At 45.1% G+C, this 19,109-nt stretch overlaps 1 protein-coding gene across 2 annotated transcripts in view; it reads left to right on the forward strand.

Annotated features, from left to right (window-relative positions):
* Nucleotides 1-19,109, forward strand: part of HAO2 (hydroxyacid oxidase 2) — a 216,166-nt gene that overhangs the window by 171,835 nt on the left and 25,222 nt on the right. The window contains exon 1 of one of the 2 annotated variants that reach the window (XM_067727435.1): nt 18,706-18,825. The exons of the other annotated variant lie outside the window; for it this stretch is intronic. The gene's annotated coding sequence lies outside the window, so the exon portion shown is untranslated. Of the gene's footprint in view, nt 1-18,705; nt 18,826-19,109 lie in introns of those variants that run through there. 2 annotated transcript variants of the gene reach the window in all.

Below are 19,109 nucleotides of genomic sequence, written 5' to 3' on the forward strand. Positions count from 1 at the left end.
TTTTGATGCTACAGAATAATCGCCTCCCTCCAGTCCAGTAGGTTTGCAGTTTCCTAGAACAACAGTGGCTAACGTTGATTGCACTCCAACTCAGAGCCAGGCACCCTTATAATCTTGTACACACATTTTTTCATTTATTGGATCCTTCTAGCTCTTTAAAGTAACTGCTATCATTAAAGCCCTCACACAGAAGAGGAAACGGAAGCACAGAGAGGTTCATTGCAGCACTATTTACAATAGCCAGGTCATGGAAGCAACCTAAATGCCCGTTGACAGACGAATGGATAAAACAATGTGCTACATATATACAATGGAATATTACTCAGCCATAAGAAGGAACGAAATTGGGTCATTTGTAGAGACGTGGATGGACCTAGGGACTGTCATACAGAGTGAAGTAAGTCAGAAAGAGAAAAACAAATACCGTATATTAATGCATATATGTGGAATCTAAAAAAGTGGTACAGATGAACCTGTTTGCAGGGCAGAAATAGAGACACAGATGGAGAGAACAAATGTATGGACACCAAGGGGGGAAAGTGGCAGGGGGTGGGGTGGTGCTGGTGGGGTGAATTGGGAGACTGGGATTGACATGTATACACTGATGTATATAAAATAGATTAATAAGAACCTGCTGTATAAAAAAATAAAATAAAATAAAATTCAAAAATAAATAAAATTGTAAAAAAAAAAAGCTCCGGCTTCCCTGGTGGCGCAGTGGTTGAGAGTCCGCCTGCCGATGCAGGGGACACGGGTTCGTGCCCCGGTCCGGGAAGATCCCACGTGCCGCGGAGCGGCTGGGCCCGTGAGCCATGGCCGCTGAGCCTGCGCGTCCGGAGCCTGTGCTCCGCAACGGGAGAGGCCACAACAGTGAGAGGCCCGCGTACAGCAAAAAAAAAAAAAAAAAAAAAAAAGCTCCCCCAGCAAACATCACCTCACACTCATTGACTGGAACAGGATTATATGTCCACCTCCAAACTAAGCACTGGCTTAGAGAATGGAATTCCTCTGAGTAGACTAATCAGCTTTTACCCTTGAGCTGGGCATGGGATCTGGACACACTGCTACGTGAAAGAGCGCAGACACCTGAAAAAAATCAGGGCTCTATTAGCAAGAAAGAAGTTGGGGGTGGGGGCGGTGGGAAGATGAATTTGGTGTGTGCAGCCTACAGTGTCTGATAAAATAATACAGGAAAGTGATGTCCATTGAATTTCATCTCACCCTAGCTTGAATTATTTCATCAGTTCTGGGAACAGAGCTGTGAGGGGATAGGTCCCAGGTCAGATAGGCTTTGACGAGGGAGGGAAGAGAACATGTAGGAGAAGCTGGGAGCATGAGGCATTGCCCTGCTGCCCACAATGCAGTGTGATGTCTAACGAGAGACAAACAGGAAGCCAATGCAGAAGACCTACTACATAGCGGGTGCTGTATTAGGTTATCCACACACATTGTCCTATTTAATCCTCATAAGAGTCCTTCTGAAATACAAACTATAATTCTCCTTTTACAGATAAAGCAATCAAGGCTCAGAGAAGTTGGGTAACTTGCCATGGGTTCCATGGCTAGTGAGTAGCAGAGGGAGAATTCTGTTGGCTGCAGATTATGACTGTAACCTTCCCACAAGGTCCAAGTCTCTAAGGGATATTTAGGGACAGAGCCTCAGCTGAAAAAGTACTTTGTTATGATCTGAGGCTTTGGGCCGCACATCTCTGTGAAGTTTCCTGGTGAGGTAGAACATGTGTGAGCACCAAAGTCTTGTTCGTGCTTCTGGCCTAAGACTTAGGAGCAAAGCAGGCCAGGTGAGCCCCTTTCTCCTGGGCCAGTCCTTTTCAGATGTTTCTACTGAAGTATGTCCAATGGCAGAGGAGGGGGAGACTCAAGTTAGGGTTGTGATCTCAAGAGACCTGGGAAATGAACTGATCTGTACTGATAACAGAGAGTGCATCCGCAAGTCAGCCAAGCTGGGAGTGATGGTAGGGGAAGCTCTCCTCCACCTCCCCACTAGCTGGGCCGTGACTTTCTGGGACAAAGAGTGAGAGAAGGCTCCTCAACCAGACCCACCTTCAGAAAAGGAGAAAATGCAGAGCATAAGCAATACTAGAAAGAAGAAAGGATTTTCATAAATAAGCTCAAAGAGTAAGCCACATGACATGGTTCAAGAGGCCACCTTGGAAAATTGGGCCTCCTGGAGCAAGGTCTGGTGGGACATGAGCTTCCGGAAGTGGTTCAGTCTTCCCCAGAGACTGGGAGAAAGGAGAAGTTGTCGGTATAGGAACAAGGCCCATCGGCTGTGTGGAGACAAGAGAAGCCAGTGCAGGCTGGAGGGCCAGTTGCATGCGGGGCTCAGCCTGCAGAGACTGGAGTTCTGGTGGTTCTGGTGGGCCTTCCTACATGTTTTCTTCCCTCTCCATCAAAGCCTATCTGACCTGGGTCCTATCCAGTTTGCCCATCTGTGGTCAGGAGGACCCACAGGTTGCATGGGACCACTCAGGTAGGACCACCTGCTGCCCAGCCTCAGTACCTAGCAGGCCCCGTTAGAGGTGGGTAGATTCCAGAAAAACAAACAATTGCTCAAAACTCTGAGATGGAAATGCCTACCCATTGTTTTAGTTGCAGTAAGATGGGCTTCTTGTGACTGACGTTATCCATGAGCCCTCCTGAAGTTACAGATGGAAAATAGAGAAGCCAGAGTGAGGAGCTATCCGACCCTAGAGCAAAAAAGCTTGAAAGTGCACCATTTCTCTTCTCTACAAAATACAGAGACTTTTAGGGATATCCCCCTACCACCACCTAATTGGGTTCCCCGTTGGGATATAGGAAGAGCAGCAGCAGATGTAGCTGAGAATTCTGCCCATCATCCAGGTCACCTTTCACCCTCCATGCCACCATGTTTGATCAGTTCCCTGACCATCCAGGATTCTCCCATGACTGCTGCCTGACTGGGATTGGATGAAGCCAGTGTGGGGAACTAGGGTCTCAGCCGGCAGTGAAAGGGACCCTCTCCATGTCAGCAACCTCTTGAGGAGTGAGTTGACAACCTGGATGCCGCAAGTAAACAGATGCTGTCAGAGAAAGACAAATATCACATGATATCACTTATATGTGGAATCTTAAAAAATGGTACAAATGAACTTATTTACAAAACAGAAATAGAGTCACAGATGTAGAAAACAAACTTACGGTTGCCAGGAGGGAAAGCGGAGGCGGGGGGTATAAACTGGGAGGTTGGGATTGACACATACACACCACTATATATAAAGTAAATAACTAATAAGGACCTACTGTATAGCACAGGGAGCTCTACTCAACACTCTGTAGCGATCTATATGAGAGAAGAATCTAATAAAGAGTGGATATATGTATATGTAAAACTGATTCACTTTGCCGCACAGCAGAAACTAACACAACATTGTAAATCAACTCTACTCCAATAAAAATTTAAAACAAAACAAAACAAAAAAACCAGATACTGTCTTCTCACTAAGCTCTGCACAAGGGGATTTGTTTACGTGATCTGAAACAAGCTAGAAATCTTTTTCTCAAAACAAGATGGACTTGAGACTGAGGACATTTTTCACCAGAATTCTGGGTGGAAGCTAAGACAGAGGGAGAGAAAGGCTGAGGAGTAGCAGACTGTCCCAGCAAGACCTCTCCCCGTGAGAAATGATGCAGCCAGAGAGCGGGAACTGGACGGCACTTTCCAGGGTTGTGGTGTTAGGAGGAGGGTCAAGTGGAAAAAGTGTTGGAGTCCAAAAAGTCCAGGGAATGTGGTGGACACTTGGGGGGCAGGCAGGGGAGGTGAGTGGGTGCTATTGACTTGATGTAAAATTTCAGTAAAATGACCCACTTCTGAAAAGGCTAAGTATGGTTGGATTTCTTATGGAAATATGGATCTGATATGGGGTTCTTGGAGGGGAATCAAGAGGGTCAGGAAAAGAAAACAGTAAGAATATAAGGACAAGAAGCAAGGAAATTCTATGGAGAGATCAAGCTTACTCAGTTCTGGAATTGAGGTATAAGTCACAGTTTACTTAAATCTCCAAAGGGCATGGAGGCTCAAGTGACGCATGGGTTATCTGCATATAATAATGCCGACCTGGGGAATTCCCTGGTGGTCCAGCAGTTGAGACTGTGCACTTTCACTGCAGGGGGCACAGGTTCAATCCCTGGTTGGGGAACTGGGATCCCCCGTGCTGCGCAGCACAGCCAAAAAAAAAAAATAATTTAAAAAAATAATAAAAATAAATCATGCTGACCTGGCAGGATAGTGGTGAGGATCAAATCAGCTCTCATTCACTCATTCACTCATTCACTCATTCATGCATTCACTCATTCTCTCATTCATGCATTCACTCATTCATGCATTCACTCATTCTCTCATTCATGCATTCAGCAGTGATAGTTAACACTTACTGAGTGCTCACTCTGTGTCACACTCTTTTCAAATCACTTGACATGCCTTCCCCCAGCATCCTGATGAGATAGATGGTTGTTGTCATTTTCCCCAGTTGATAGACACCTCAGAGAGGTGGAAGGACTCACCAATGTCACATATCTAGTGGGCTTTGTATCCAGACCTGTCCTAGTTCGCTTTTTTTTTTAACATCTTTATTGGAGTATAATTGATTTACAATGGTGTGTTAGTTTCTGCTGTATAACAAAGTGAATCAGTTATACATATACATATGTTCCCATATCTCCTCCCTCTTGCGTCTTCCTCCTTCCCACCCTCCCTATCCCATCCCTCTATGTGGTTGCAGAGCACCGAGCTGATCTCCCTGTGCTATGCAGCTGCTTCCCACTAGCTATCTATTTTACGTTTGGTAGTGTATATATGTCCATGCCTCTCTCTCGCTTTGTCACAGCTTACCCTTCCCCCTCCCCATATCCTCAAGTCCATTCTCTAGTAGGTCTGTGTCTTTATTCCTGTCTTACCCCTAGGTTCTTCATGACATTTTTTTTTCTTAAATTCCGTATATATGTGTTAGCATACGGTATTTGTCTTTCTCTTTCTGACTTACTTCACTCTGTAGGACAGACTCTAGGTCCATCCACCTCATCACAAATAGCTCAATTTCGTTTCTTTTTATACCTGCCGTAGTTCACTTTTAACCACTAGACCTCTGGGTGTCTGACACTGGGCCAGTCACTAGAGATGCAACAGTGAAAAATATAGACATGGGGTTTGCCCTAAGGCACTCACAGTCAGAAGGGAGCAGAGTGTAGGAAGCTTCTGCAAACAGTATCCGTTTACCAACAACAGGGATTATCTCTTTAAAAGAGGATGTGCTATCAACATGGTGGTCACCAGAGATGATACTCAAAATCTTTCATAACCATTAAGGTACAAACCTCAACCAATCAGATTGAAGCCAAATCTTCAGGTGTGTCCAGGCTCACCATGATGAAACCAGGAACAGCCCATCACTGTCACCGTCCCAGGCAGCTAGTCTGACAATGAAATGCTTCCTCCTTAGGCCTGAAGGGGCTTCCCTGGAGAGGAAGAGGGAATGTATATTCCTAGATACATAGTCCATGTCTGGTGGTGGCAGGATGGTTAGGCTGAGGGGAAGCAGGGAGATTTAAGGGGATAGGAAGACTGGAGAATGTTAGGAACTTGGAAGCAAAACCAGCTTGCCAAAAAGCAATTCACAAAAACCAATCGGCTGAAAACATATCAACCAAAAAATGCAGCTTTATAAAATCATTGATTTGTTAAGTGATCAATTTGCCAAAAAGCAGGTACCAAATTCTCGTTTCTGTTAGCTACTGATAGGATTTACAGCCATTCATGTTGCCTGTGATAGTTCCAACAGACTTCATGGAATTTCCCTCAGTTTCGTTTCCCGGAGGCTTTGCCACAGGCAGAGCCACTTGGTGTCATAAAAGAATTCTGCGTGTGAGACCCTTGTACGTGTACACCCTGGATGCAAGAATGCTCTCCTGCTCTCTGGGATGTTTGCACAGGTTTGGAGGGCTGCCTGTGAAGCAGTGAGGGACGGCCACGTAGCCAGCTAGCAACACCAGCTCAGCCAGGATCGTGTGTACAGGGACAGATGTGGCTGCCCTCACAGGCAGAATGAGGCTAGATATAGAAGAACCTTAAATGTCAAGTTAGTGAGTCTGAAATTCTGAAATTCCCAGGACGCCCTGAGGAACCACTGAGCCCTGGAGTGACCAGAGTATGGATGACACCCGCAACAGTGCCTGGCACACATGAGGCATTCACTAGATACCTGTCGGATGAAGAGCTCACCTTACCATTCTCCTTGTTTCTTTGCTTCACCGTCAGTGATAAGGCTGTAAGCAACTTCCTCGTTAAAGCAAAAGCCAAGTACACACAACAGCATTTCTGCTTTGGTTCGGTAGATGCCACAGCTGCACCTGTCTAATCAGGATGTAGGCCTGTCGAAGGTTATGTTATTATTAGTTAAATATCATCATTATTAGTATTTGATAAGTAGCCATGCTGCAGAATGGAGCATGGAAGGTGCGGGCCTTCCACTCAGATTGATGGCTCAAAACTACCCTCTGCTACAAACACTTGAAACCTGGGGCTATTTAGTACCTAAAAGGTAAGGTATTCAAGGGATTATTAAAAAAACAATGTCTTCACAATATTCTTTGCCCATCATCTGTCTATTCGGTTATTACAAACAAGAGTATGAACGTGTTCAGAATGTGTTTAATTCCATTGAATTTGAACACTAGACACGAAGTGCTGAGATCTCGGTGTAAGAGTGAGGTCTGCCCCTCTCTTCCTAACGGATGACGCAAGTAAGCCCCTTATCTTTTCAGAACCTCGGTTTCCTCGGCTGTAAAACCCATAATACCAACCACAAAATGTTGATCTGGAGATCAAGTAACACAATGCATGTGATATTTGAATGAGCTGTCCTCCTCTGACCACACTGAAGGATTCTCTCCCAGAGCACCTTAGATACAATTTGGAAGAGGTGCGACCCAAATGCCTTGCTTACCCTCTTAATAAAAATTATTTAAGTAAGTAAAAATTAAAAGGAAATTGCATGGGAAAAGTATTAAACCAGCAGATTCCAATGGTCTTTGAAAATTCCTCTCGCTATCCAGGTGTCAGCTTGCTCACCGGCTTCCAAGCTGCATGGCTTTCTCCTCGCTCATGGGCCAGAGGAGTGGACACCTTCATGCTGCAGCTTCCACGGGTGTCTGTGCCAGCGATCCTGGCTCCCAGCCACTCGCACCGCACCCGCCTCCCACCAGGCTGAAGAAGTTCCTCTTCCTTTCCTGGACTGACCACCACCAGGTCTTTTGCAGGGTGCTTGCCCCTCCCCTTCCTGATGGAGAGAAAGGGCCTTGATAACCTCCATAGTCTTTCCTTGGTCACCCTCCTTTCATTACTACTTCGGCACTTACACCTTGACTTCTTCGTCTTGGTGGAAAGCGACTCCTTTTCATGTCTTTGGCTTAGAAAACCTCTGGCCCCAATCAGTTGGCTCATCTTATTCTCTTATGGCAAGTTCTCCCCTTTGTCCACTCATCCTTTCCCAAAAACAACAGCCTCTAGTTCCACGTCCAACCTCAACTACCTCTCTGAGATTGTTACTCATTTACATATATTTAAATTACATGTAATCACACCTGTATTACGCATCTGTGTGAGTTATCTATGTATCATACACATAAACACATCTAGTGCAGGGCTTGACACTCCGGAGGCCTTTGATTAATGCCTTTGTCTCGTATTCTCTATCTACCGGTTCAGTACAGTAGCCACTAGTCCTGTATGTCTATTTAAATTTAAATGTTAACTAATTAATATCAGGTAAGACTTAAAATTCACTTCCTAATCGCACATTTCAGTTGCTCAGTAGCCGCATGTGACTGGTGGCTACTGTATTCTGTAGGAACATCACTAAAGCGCCACAGGGCGGCGCTCCCCTATATCACTTGCCAGTGTCTTTCTGTGTCTCTACATGTTATCATCAGATCCTTGCGAATTCAGAGGAGACATAGTTTTCCTTCGAGAGAGTGCTCATTTGTTTTCAAGTCTGTTCAGCAAAACCCAAGACCAAGATAGTTCTCAGCACAGACAGAGCCTTATCCTGGGCTCTCAGGGCAGAGTGCAGAGCACTGGTTTCCAGGGGTTGGAAAATCACAGGTTCGCTCTTTCCCATCTTGAGCTCCAGCCCCCCTGGCTTCTGTGCTGGTGCTCTTGAGACTAAGTGAATGGCAGTGATGACATGTTTAATGAAAGGTCAATATTTACGGTCAGTCTCCAGCAGATGTACTCTGTGGGTGGGTGGGTGAGTGGGTGGGTCAGAGAGGCCCTTAGCACAGGAGCTGGGATCTCATCCGTGGTTACGCTCTGGATCTCACCTGGTACGTCGTTGTGTGCCTACGCTTGACCTGTTGTTGTTCTGAAGTCAGAGCAGGTAGGGAACCAAGTGATCAAGATGCCCTCAGCAGCCCTCCGACTCCAGGAGGGCTGCAGTGCACTTGGAGCCACTTTGCTTGTGCTGTTTTGTAAACTCCCAATGAGGCACAGCACAGACAGCCAGTCTCCTGGGACACTGCTGGCATCTAGTGGAAAGACAGGACAGTGGCTGGCATACAAATACTGTATGGGTCTCACCGACAGAGGGAGGGTCCCAAGCAGACCCCACTCTGTACTGCAGGGTTTGCATCTCTAACGAGAGTGGTGCCTGCAAAAAGAGAAGCCATGGGAATGAAAAGATGACGCTCCAATTCACCCACAACATAGGTTCTCAGCACCGCCAGACCCAACGCCCTCTTTGTATTACGTTAGTTTTTGCCCCCTTTACTACTCTAAACTTAAATTCATTGACAAGAAAGTCAGTTATGCACATTATTATGAGAATCAATATAATGTCCTAACTGTAATATAAAGGTGAAAACGGTGATTGTTTACTTTTTTTTTCCCCATTGATTTTTTTAATTAATTATTTTATTATTATTTTTTAACATCTTTATTGGAGTATAATTGCTTTACAATGGTGTGCTAGTTTCTGCTGTATAACAAAGTGAATCAGCTATATGTATACATATATCCCCATATCTCCTCCCTCTTGCGTCTCCCTCCCACCCTCCCTATCCCACCCCTCTAGGTGGTCACAAAGCACCGAGCTGATCTCCCTGTGCTATGCGGCTGCTTCCCACTAGCTATCTATTTTACATTTGGTAGTGTATATATGTCAATGCCACTCTTTCACTTTGTCCCAGCTTACCCTTCCCCCTCCCCATGTCCTCAAGTCATTCTCTATGTCTGTGTCTTTATTCCTGTCCTGCCCCTAGGTTCTTCAGAACCTTTTTTTTTTTTTAGATTCCATATATGTGTTAGCATACTGTATTTGTTTTTCTCTTTCTGACTTACTTCACTCTGTATGACAGACTCTAGGTCCATCCACATCACTACAAATAACTCAATTTCGTTTCTTTTTATGGCTGAGTAATAGTCCATTGTATATATGTGCCACATCTTTATCCATTCATCTGTCGATGGGCACTTAGGTTGCTTCCATGACCTGGCTATTGTAAATAGTGCTGCAGTTGAACACTGTCATACATGTGTCTTTTGAATTATGGTTTTCTCAGGGTATATGCCCAATAGTGGGATTGTTGGGTCATATAGTAGTTCTATTTGTAGTTTTTTAAGGAACCTCCATACTGTCTCCATAGTGGCTCTATCAATTTACATTCCCACCAACAGTGCAAGTGTTCCCTTTTCTCCACACCCTCTCCAGCATTTACTGTTTGTAGACTTTTTGATGATGGGCATTCTGACTGGTGTGAGGTGATACCTCACTGTAGTTTTGATTTGCATTTCTCTAGTGATTAGTGATATTGAGCATTCTTTCATGTGTTTGTTGGCCATCTGTATGTCTTCTTTGGAGAAATGTCTATTTAGGTCTTCTGCCCATTTTTGGATTGGGTTGTTTGTTTTTTTGATATTGAGCTGCATGAGCTGCTTGTAAATTTTGGAGATTAATCCTTTGTCAGTTGCTTCATTTGCAAATATTTTCTCCCATTCTGAGGGTTGTCTTTTCGTTTTGTTTATGGTTTCCTTTGCTGTGCAAAAGTTTTTAAATTTCATCAGGTCCCATTTGTTTATTTTTGTCTTTATTTCCATTTCTCTAGGAGGTGGGTCAAAAAGGATCTTGCTGTGATTTATGTCATAGAGTGTTCTGCCTATGTTTTCCTCTAAGAGTTTGATAGTATCTGGCCTTACATTTAGGTCTTTAATCCATTTTGAGTTTATTTTTGTGTATGGTGTTAGGGAGTGTTCTCATTTCAATCCTTTTTGGCTTTTTTTTTTTTTTTTAGTACGCGGGCCTCTCACTGTTGTGGCCTCTCCCGTTGCGGAGCACAGGCTCCGGATGCGCAGGCTCAGCGGCCATGGCTCACGGGCCTAGCCTCTATGCGGTATGTGGGATCTTCCCAGACCGGGGCACGAACCCGTGTCCCCCTCATCGGCAGGCAGACTCTCAACCACTGCGCCACCAGGGAAGCCCTCATTTCATTCTTTTACATGTAGCTGTCCAGTTTTCCCAGCACCACTTATTGAAGAGGCTGTCTTTTCTCCATTGTATATTCTTGCCTCCTTTATCAAAAATAAGGTGACCATACGTGCATGGGTTTATCTCTGGGCTTTCTTTCCTGTTCCATTGATCTCTATTTAAAACAGTGATTTTTTAAATGTGTTTCAATATGTATATATTCGCACAGGAACAAAGTAGAACAGGTAATTGGGTCACATGTTTGCACTTACACAAAATGATTGTGTGAATTTAAGAAAAGTAAAACTATCAGAAGCCACTCTATACAAGTAGTGCAGAAATGTAAAAGTACAGGTAGAGACTAGAATAAACCCTTTTATTCAGATAAGTAATAACAGACCACCCTGATTATTTGTATATGATACAAGATAAGAGGAAATGACCTTAATGAAAGAGAAAAGATGTGTTTTACATTTGGGTCAATGAAGAATAAACAAAAAGGGAAACAGCTGAAACTGGGTTACAAATCACAGCCCAGGTACTGTTGCTGTCACTGTGTGAGCTTTATCAGCAGGACGTGGTGCCTAGTTCAACAAAGGTTGATTGGCAAATGAGTAACTCTGCCATTTGATTGAGAAAACTACCATCTGGTTGATGGACAACTCAAACAAGTAGTCTGCTTAATACTGGGGCTCTCATTACCCATAGGTGCTTTATGTACATGACCTAATTCTTATAACAACTCTGTAAGGAATTGATTGATCAAACTCACTTTACAGGGATGCAGCTGTATCTCATTTGAATCTCAAACCCACACCTACCAGGTAGGTGGGTAGAAATAGGAATTGTTTCCACTTTGCTTTTGAGGGAACTGAAGCCAACAGAAGTGATGTGACTTGCTAAATACTCTGCATCTGGAGTGCAATGCCCCTGTCCTTGCTGCAAATCCATATCTCCTATAGCTTTTACATTGTATCTTGGGATATTTACTTCATATCTTGTTTAGGGATCTTAGAAATCAGTTGCAATCTTAAGCAAATCAAATTAAACTCTACTGGCAGGATATAAGCATGGTAATTTATCAGCTGTTTCATAATGGAGACCAGAAATTTAAACGTCACTTTGGCATTTAGTTAAGATCTGTGCTCAGTATGGGAACAATTAGCTAACAGATTACAAATAAATTCTCTGATTACGCAGGGATGGGAGAGTAACTTGTTACAAAGATCACTCTTGGAGATGAGGGTGATCTGGCTTGAACATCTGTCATCAGATTGATTGCTGGGTTGATCCTGCATGGTGGGCTGAGCTCTATTACCTTCCCCTTTCACTGCTCCTTGAGCATCCTTCCTAAGTTTGCATGCTGGGTCTAAGGTCCCAATGAGTGGAAGACCTTTTTCTTATCGAGGGTATTCAAGTTCTTGGGAACAGAACACTCTCTGAAATCTGTTTGTAAGAACCAGTGTTATGGTTCTTTGACCTGTTTCTCTGAGTAGTGACTACAAGCTAATAGAATGAAGACTAGGTGGTAACCAAAACTCTCATATCTGGCGGTGGGAGTGTGAAAGGGCATGACCCCTCTGGAGAACTTTTTCTTACAAAGTTAAAAATGCACCCACTCTGTTATTCAGCAGTTTTACTCCTGGGCATCTTTCCAAGAGAAATGAAAACATGTTCACAAAAAGGATTGTAAAAGAACATTCTCAGCAATTCTATTCATAATAATCCCAAAACTGGGAGCAGCTCGAATGCCCACCAACAGGTGAATGGATAAGCAAATTTGTATTATATTAATACAAAAGAGCAATACTTGGCAGTAAAAAAAAGAATAAGCTACTCATTACAAGCAACAACATAAATGTATCTCAACAGCACTTTGTTGAGTAAAAGAAGCTATCCATCCATAAACAATCATTTAATTGATTCCAATAATTTAAAGTTCTAGAACAGGCAAAACTAAGCTACAGTGATAGAAATAAGAGCAGTGATCTCTGCTGTGGGTGAGAGGGCATTGACTGGAAAGAAACAAGGACGTTTTCTGTGGTGATGAAAATGTTCAATATCTTGACACTGGCAGGGGTTACACCAGTTGTGTCAAAACCCATCACACTGTACACTTAAAACGAGTTTGTTTTATTGTGTGTAAACTATATTCTTATTTTTTAAAAAATGAAACCTAAGATTGTTTCAGCTACTGGGAGACCATAACTGTGTTCTGTTTCCACTCCTGCCTTCTCTTCCACTTCTTTTTTTTTTATGCCTTAGGTCTTAAATCATCAAGAATCATACAGTGAATCCTTAATAGAAATAATTGGGGGGGGGCTGGGACAATGGGTTCAGCTGTAGTCTCGTGGTTAAAGTGATAGTCAACCCATGGTTCTAGGAAGTAGGTTCAGCAGCTTGTGGGTCTGATTTTTTTTACTGGAGTAGAGTTAATTTATAATATTCTGTTGGTTTCAGGTGTGCAACAAAGTGATTCAGTTATATATGCACACACACACACACACGTATATATTCTTTTTCAGATTCTTTTCCCTGATAAGTTATTACAAAATATTAAGTATAGTGCTATACAGTAGGTCCTTGTTGGCTATCTACTTTATACGTAGTAGTGTGTATATGTTAATCCCAAACTCCTAATTTATCCCTCCCCCGACTTTCCCCTTTGATAACCATAAGTTTGTTTTCTGTGTCTGTGAGTCTCTTTCTGTTTTGTAAATAAGTTCATTTGTATCATTTTTTTTGGCTTTACATATAAGGGATATCATGATATTTGTCTGGCTTACTTCACTTAGTATGATAATCTCAAGGTCCATCCATGTTGCTGCAAATAGCATTATTTCATTCTTTTTTATGGCTGAGTCGTATTCCATTGTATATATGTACCACATCGTCTTTATCCATTCAAAGATCAGATATTTTTGAAGCACAGCAAGTGATTGCTGCCACCTCCCAGCAAAATATAAGAACAACCAGGCAGCCCATTCATGGAACCTGAATATGCCTGTCCTGAATATGCCTTATTCAAGGAATGAGTCCTGAGCACCTGCTGAAGACTTTCAGGGAAGGAGAACCTACAAATTCAGTGTACGAAGGGGGAAGGAGAAGGGCAGATTCAGGCTGCTTCTTTCAGAGGCTCTAGGGACTCCTCTTACCCATAGTGACATAGCAGGCTAGTTAGTCCATTTGGACCTGGTGCATCTCATTCGGCAACCAAAACGTTGGGCTCTAACGGGAGTTAGCGGTACTGTCTGTGGGCAAGGGGCTGGAGGGCTGATCAGAATCTTAGGACCAAATAAAGCTACCACCTTGTGAAGCCGGTTGTCCCAACATAACCCAGGGTGTTCACGTGGAGTTTGGCCCTAGATCTACTGAGGTCATTGCAGCTTCAGAAATGTGAACGTCAGTCAACAGTCCAGGAACCAAAGTTGTCCTGACCTTTGCATTAAATTGGCCGTGCTCTTCCGGTAAGACAGATGATGGAAAGGAGAGAGGAGGGAGACACTGGGTAGAGATGGGAAGGGATGATGCTGACTGCATTCTATACCTGCTTCTCCGTCTGCGATTGCAGGTTTTAATATCAATATCTGTTCTCTAATTCTACAACAAATACTAGTCATGTGCCTACTGGGCGCCAGGCTCTGCTGGGCAGTGGGTTTCAAGAGTGGCTACAACACGGTTCCTGGCCTCAAGGAACTGAAAGTCCTGCAAAAGCCACCACCATAATGGACCAACAGGAATACAGTGGGACGTGTTTCTCACACACACACACACACTCACTGCCGGCTCTGCCTGACAGCACTGGGGGAGGCTTCAGGGTTGGGAAGACACAGCAACTGAATCATAAGGACAAGTCAGGAGCGATAAGATTATTCCAGGAAGAAGGAACAGCAAGTACAGGCAGAGGCATGAAAACATCGTGTTTTGGTGCAAGCAGGGGCAAAGGTCAGCCAGTGAGCTGGGAAGGCACAGACACTCCCTAGGAGTCCCTCATTAGCTGGCCCACTGGCTCTGGGTTCAGCAAGTCTGGGGCCTCAGCTGAATACCCTACCCCCGTCCATGTAGGAGCAGGACCTGTGGGCTGAATTTCAGACCCAAGGACTGGGTTTGAGGGCAGAAAATAGAGTTGAATTTATGCTGAAGGGCCAGCTGAAACAGCTGTATATTCAGGTCCCCCACTTCCTTGGTCACCCCAATCTCTTCCTCCTCTGGTCTCCTATAAGCTGCTCTCTGAAGTATGAATTAATAGTATAATAGTTAACAGTGTAGACTCTGGGGCCAGATTGCCTGCCTTTGAATCCTGGCTCTGCTGGTGGCCATCTGTGTGATCTTGGACAAGTTGCTTTTCCTCTGTGTGCCTCAGTTTCCTTATCTGTAAAACGGGAATAAAGATGATCCCTACCTCATGAGTTAATATATGCAAAGCCCTTAGAACACTGTTTGGCATATAGTAAATATCCTCTAAATGTTATTGTCTATTGTTGAGGATAATACTGACTACCATTTATTGAGCACTTACTGCTACTGAGCACAGTGAGAGGCCCTTTACACACCTTATCACAGGGCAGCTGTAACGCACCCTGGTGTCTGAGCAAAGCCATGTCATGAATGAGGTGTCTTTAGGGAGGACATTACTGATTTCTCTCCTGTGCCAACCGTCCCTCCCTTATCACCTAACTCATATATAAGCTATGTTTGATCCTGGATCCACATAAACCTTCTGAAGAATACAAATTGTCCCCAAGATGCCAGTGGCTCTCATATCAATGGGCTGTTGGATCCCACATCATCTCCCATGTGGACAGCCATGCCGGTGACCCCAGACACCCAGCAGATTCTGGGATCCTGAACTCTTGTCTGTACCCAGTGCCCGACTTTCTCCATGATCTTGGTAAGGTTCATAATCCCAGCTCTTGCTACCTAGCTCACCTCCATACCCAGAAGCTCCATCTGCTTCCAATCAGATCTGATCTATGTAGCAAACTCAGCAGCGGGAGAGAGAATTTTCCTTCTTACTTCAGACCCTATAAAACAAGGACAAACAATACAGCCCCACGACAAAAGTCATTGGCCTATAACCACACTCTCCAGCAAGCCCTTCTTCGGGTCTTGTCCCCGTCCCTCCCTGTGACTCACGGCACAAGGGCTCCCACCGAGGGGGGCAGCCACACCGCTGGGCTCATAGCCTATAAGAGGCTCCGACGCTGCAGAAAGATGCAAACTGCCCCTCAGTTTGCCTTAGCGTCGCCCACGACTGGTTGGCTTCAGGCATCAACAATTCAAGGTTAATATTAACCTGACTGCAGCTCCAAAGGGTCAGGCACCCTGGTGGGCTTGAGCCCAGACCTCAAAGTCCCAGATTTGTCCGACTTCTGGAATCAGCTCAAGCATGACAGATGGCTGAATGGCTCAGCAGGGACCAGGAGGGCCTGGATGCCTCCCATCATGATGAATTGCGGGGGATGCCTTTCTGCTCGCCGAACTACGTTTGCTCTCTAAGAAACTGGGCCATGACTGCTCATGAATGACCCGTCATTGCTCTTCATCCCAGTTAAGCAGGCATATTGTTCAATAGGTACCCTGTGGCCACCTAAAACAAAACAAAACAAAAAAACCCCCCAACATCTCTTTACAACTTCATCTTGAAATGTGCTCCAAACCCACTGGCACTGCCCTGTCGAACCCAGTGTCAGATCCGAGGTTGGGCCCGTCATGAACACATTCTCTGGAATTCGAGGGATGTTACAAAAGCACCTCAAATAGCTCTGCTTGTGCTCCTCTGTGCCCCCGTGGGGATTAACTCACTTAGGCTACAGCAGTGAAGGCTGACATTAAAGAAGAGAAAATGTTCCTTAGCCCAGTGAGTTCCTTAGCTTAGCTCAAAAGGTCCCCAGGACTTCATATTAGATTCAAACTTGAGAACCTAGTTTGAACTTGATTCAAAGTATGAATCTAGCTATGAGAGCTATAGGAGAACCTCCACTGTTCTACCTACTACCAGAACCTTATAAATATTAACTCATTTACTTCTCATTAAAGTGTAGGGGATGTTGTGAGGAAACTGAGGCACGGAGAAATTAAGTAACTTGTGGATGTTAGTAAGCGGCTGCAGGCTGGCGCTCAGGCGCGAAGCTCCAGCGTCTGCGTTCCTGCCCGTAACACTGTAATGTCTCCTGGAAGGAAGGGACGCTGTCCGGGATTGGAAAATGGCAATGGAAAGTCTGGATCAGAGGACAGTGAGAAGGCCAGGTGATGTGAAAGCTGACTGTGGGCATGGCCTGGAGGCTGATTGTGTGGGCCTGAAAACCACTGTGGAAAAGGAATTTCCAGATCCCAGCGTCTGGCCACTTTGCAAGGCGTTTCTGGGGTAATACTGCCATCTAGTGGTAAGATGACAGGTAGCAATTACCCTCCAAGAAAACGCAGAATGAGCCTTGAGCAGGGAAGGTATGACAAATCACCAGGAAAAGTTATTTTTCACTCCAACTACAGATTCTAAAAGACGGTCAAATCCCACTGCCGTGATCCTTGAAATAGCCTAGAGTTTTCACATGCCACTGAATGGTGGCTACAAGATAGATTCAAATCCCAACTCTGTGCGCCCGGAGATTACTCCTAACTCAGGAAAGCCTGTGAGATGACATTCCAAAAAGTGCTCCTCCCATCTTCTTTCATGTAAATAATTACAGGTTTCTTCCTCCTGAGGTCCTGAAAGAAGTTCCCTGTGGGGCAAAGTCCTTGGAGGGTGATCCAAGCCCGGCTTTGTTGATGTGAACTTGTACTTTGAAAGCCATCCTCTAGCAATCATTTCAGGTGCTGGGACACGCTAGTGAGCAATTATTTGTCTATACCAAGAGAAAAACCAATAGCCACGCTCAAGAGTTGAATTGAGCTCAATAGTCTGGGCTTTCACAGTGGAGGAGGGAGGGTTCTGTCTATGCTTGTCTTCACTGAGGACCAGTGGAAAGCTAATGGGTTGAAAAGGCAGTACGCGTCCCGTGGGCTGGGCGTTGCTGAGCCGTAGCTCCTTTAAAAAGTAAGGTCAGGGCTTCCCTGGTGGCGCAGTGGTTGAGAGTCCGCCTGCCGATGCAGGGGACGCGTGTTCGTGCCCTGGTCCGGGAAGATCCCACATGCCGCGGAGCGGCTGGGCCCGTGAGCCACGGCCGCTGAGCCTGCGCGTCCAGAGGCTGTGCTCCGCAACGGGAGAGGCCACAACAGTGAGAGGCCCGCGTACCGCAAAAAAAAAAAAAAAAAAAAAAAAAAGTAAGGTCAGCTTGCTCTCGTGGAGTATGTTAGATGTGCTCACAGAGGGAGCTGGGCTCTGGATAAAGTCTTGTGTTCCTTTCCTCCTTGGGCACCTCAGGACACTAAGCCAATGAAAGGGCAAGTTGCCATACCAGTGACCAAAAAAACCCAACTCTGCTCATTACTGATGAAATCTTGGGCAACTTAATTTTCATTTTCTCTTCTGAAAAATGGGGAAAATAGTATCTACCCATATGGTTGCTGTGAAGATCAAGTGAAATAATGCATGCAACGTGTCAGGCCTATTGTCAGCACTTAATAGCCGTTTGTTATTGCAGTATGAGGACGTGGCAAGGCTGGCACAGAAGCACAGAGGGAAGGACCCAGACGAATTGGACATTAATTAGTGACCTTTAGCGAACCCCACAGGACTGCCCTTAGGGAATTCTTTTTTTTCACATGTACTCTTGTGTTGGCTTCTGCCTGATTACTGAGTCATTTTTCCACTCAAAAATATTAGTGGTTCTCCCTGCCTCTCATATTCCTCTCTGGTCAGGCCTGGAGGGCTCCACACAGCGCGGCCCTCAGTCCATCCTGGCTGGGTCCCCACTGCTCCTTGCTCCCGGCTCCCAGGCTGTGACCGCTCTTCACCCATCCCCTCACCACCTCCCCAGACAAGCCTTTCCTTTACAACACGGGGCTTTCGTAATTCTCCACCTGAAATCACCCACTCCCTTCCTCTAACCATCTTGGAAGAATTGGGAAAATATATGGTTTGGGAGAAAAAAAACGAGTCTTTTATTTTGAGGTTGAATTTGGCAATGAACGTCCCTTAAATGTGAGGTAACTTGGCAAAGCTCGCCAAGTTCGTTTCATGGTTAACCTTGCTCTGGCCCACTTGCTCACTGGCTTCCAAGCCAGTGATGTTGTTCCCATTAAAGATTAACTTGTAGCCTTGAAACTTCTCTGTCCTCAGGGGGCTGTGGGTCGGGAACTGCTATTCCCGCCACAGCCAGCCGTGAGCCAGGAGTGGCGTGGCGGCCCCTGGACACAGCTTTCCCCAAGTACTGGAAGAGGCTAATACCAGGTGTGTTGCTGCGTGTCTCCTGTGTGCTTGGAACTGGGGAGGGAGATGAGCTGGCAGGTGGGGCGAGAAGAAAGGCCAGAGATTTCGGGAGGCATCGGAGGTGCTCTCTGTGAGCCTGTAAGGGAGAGTCGTGGCAGAAAAGGGTAACGTGGAGGCAGGTAGTAGGACACTGAGGGACCTGGTAAAGGGAGGCTTTGCTTCAAAGACACTACAGCTAGAAAAGGCTATGTCTAGAGAAGTTAAGTCTCAGAACCACCTGGAGGAGTATTTATTGGTGTCCTCAG

This window comes from Pseudorca crassidens, chromosome 2 (assembly GCF_039906515.1).
Source record: "Pseudorca crassidens isolate mPseCra1 chromosome 2, mPseCra1.hap1, whole genome shotgun sequence".
NCBI lineage: Eukaryota > Metazoa > Chordata > Mammalia > Artiodactyla > Delphinidae > Pseudorca > Pseudorca crassidens.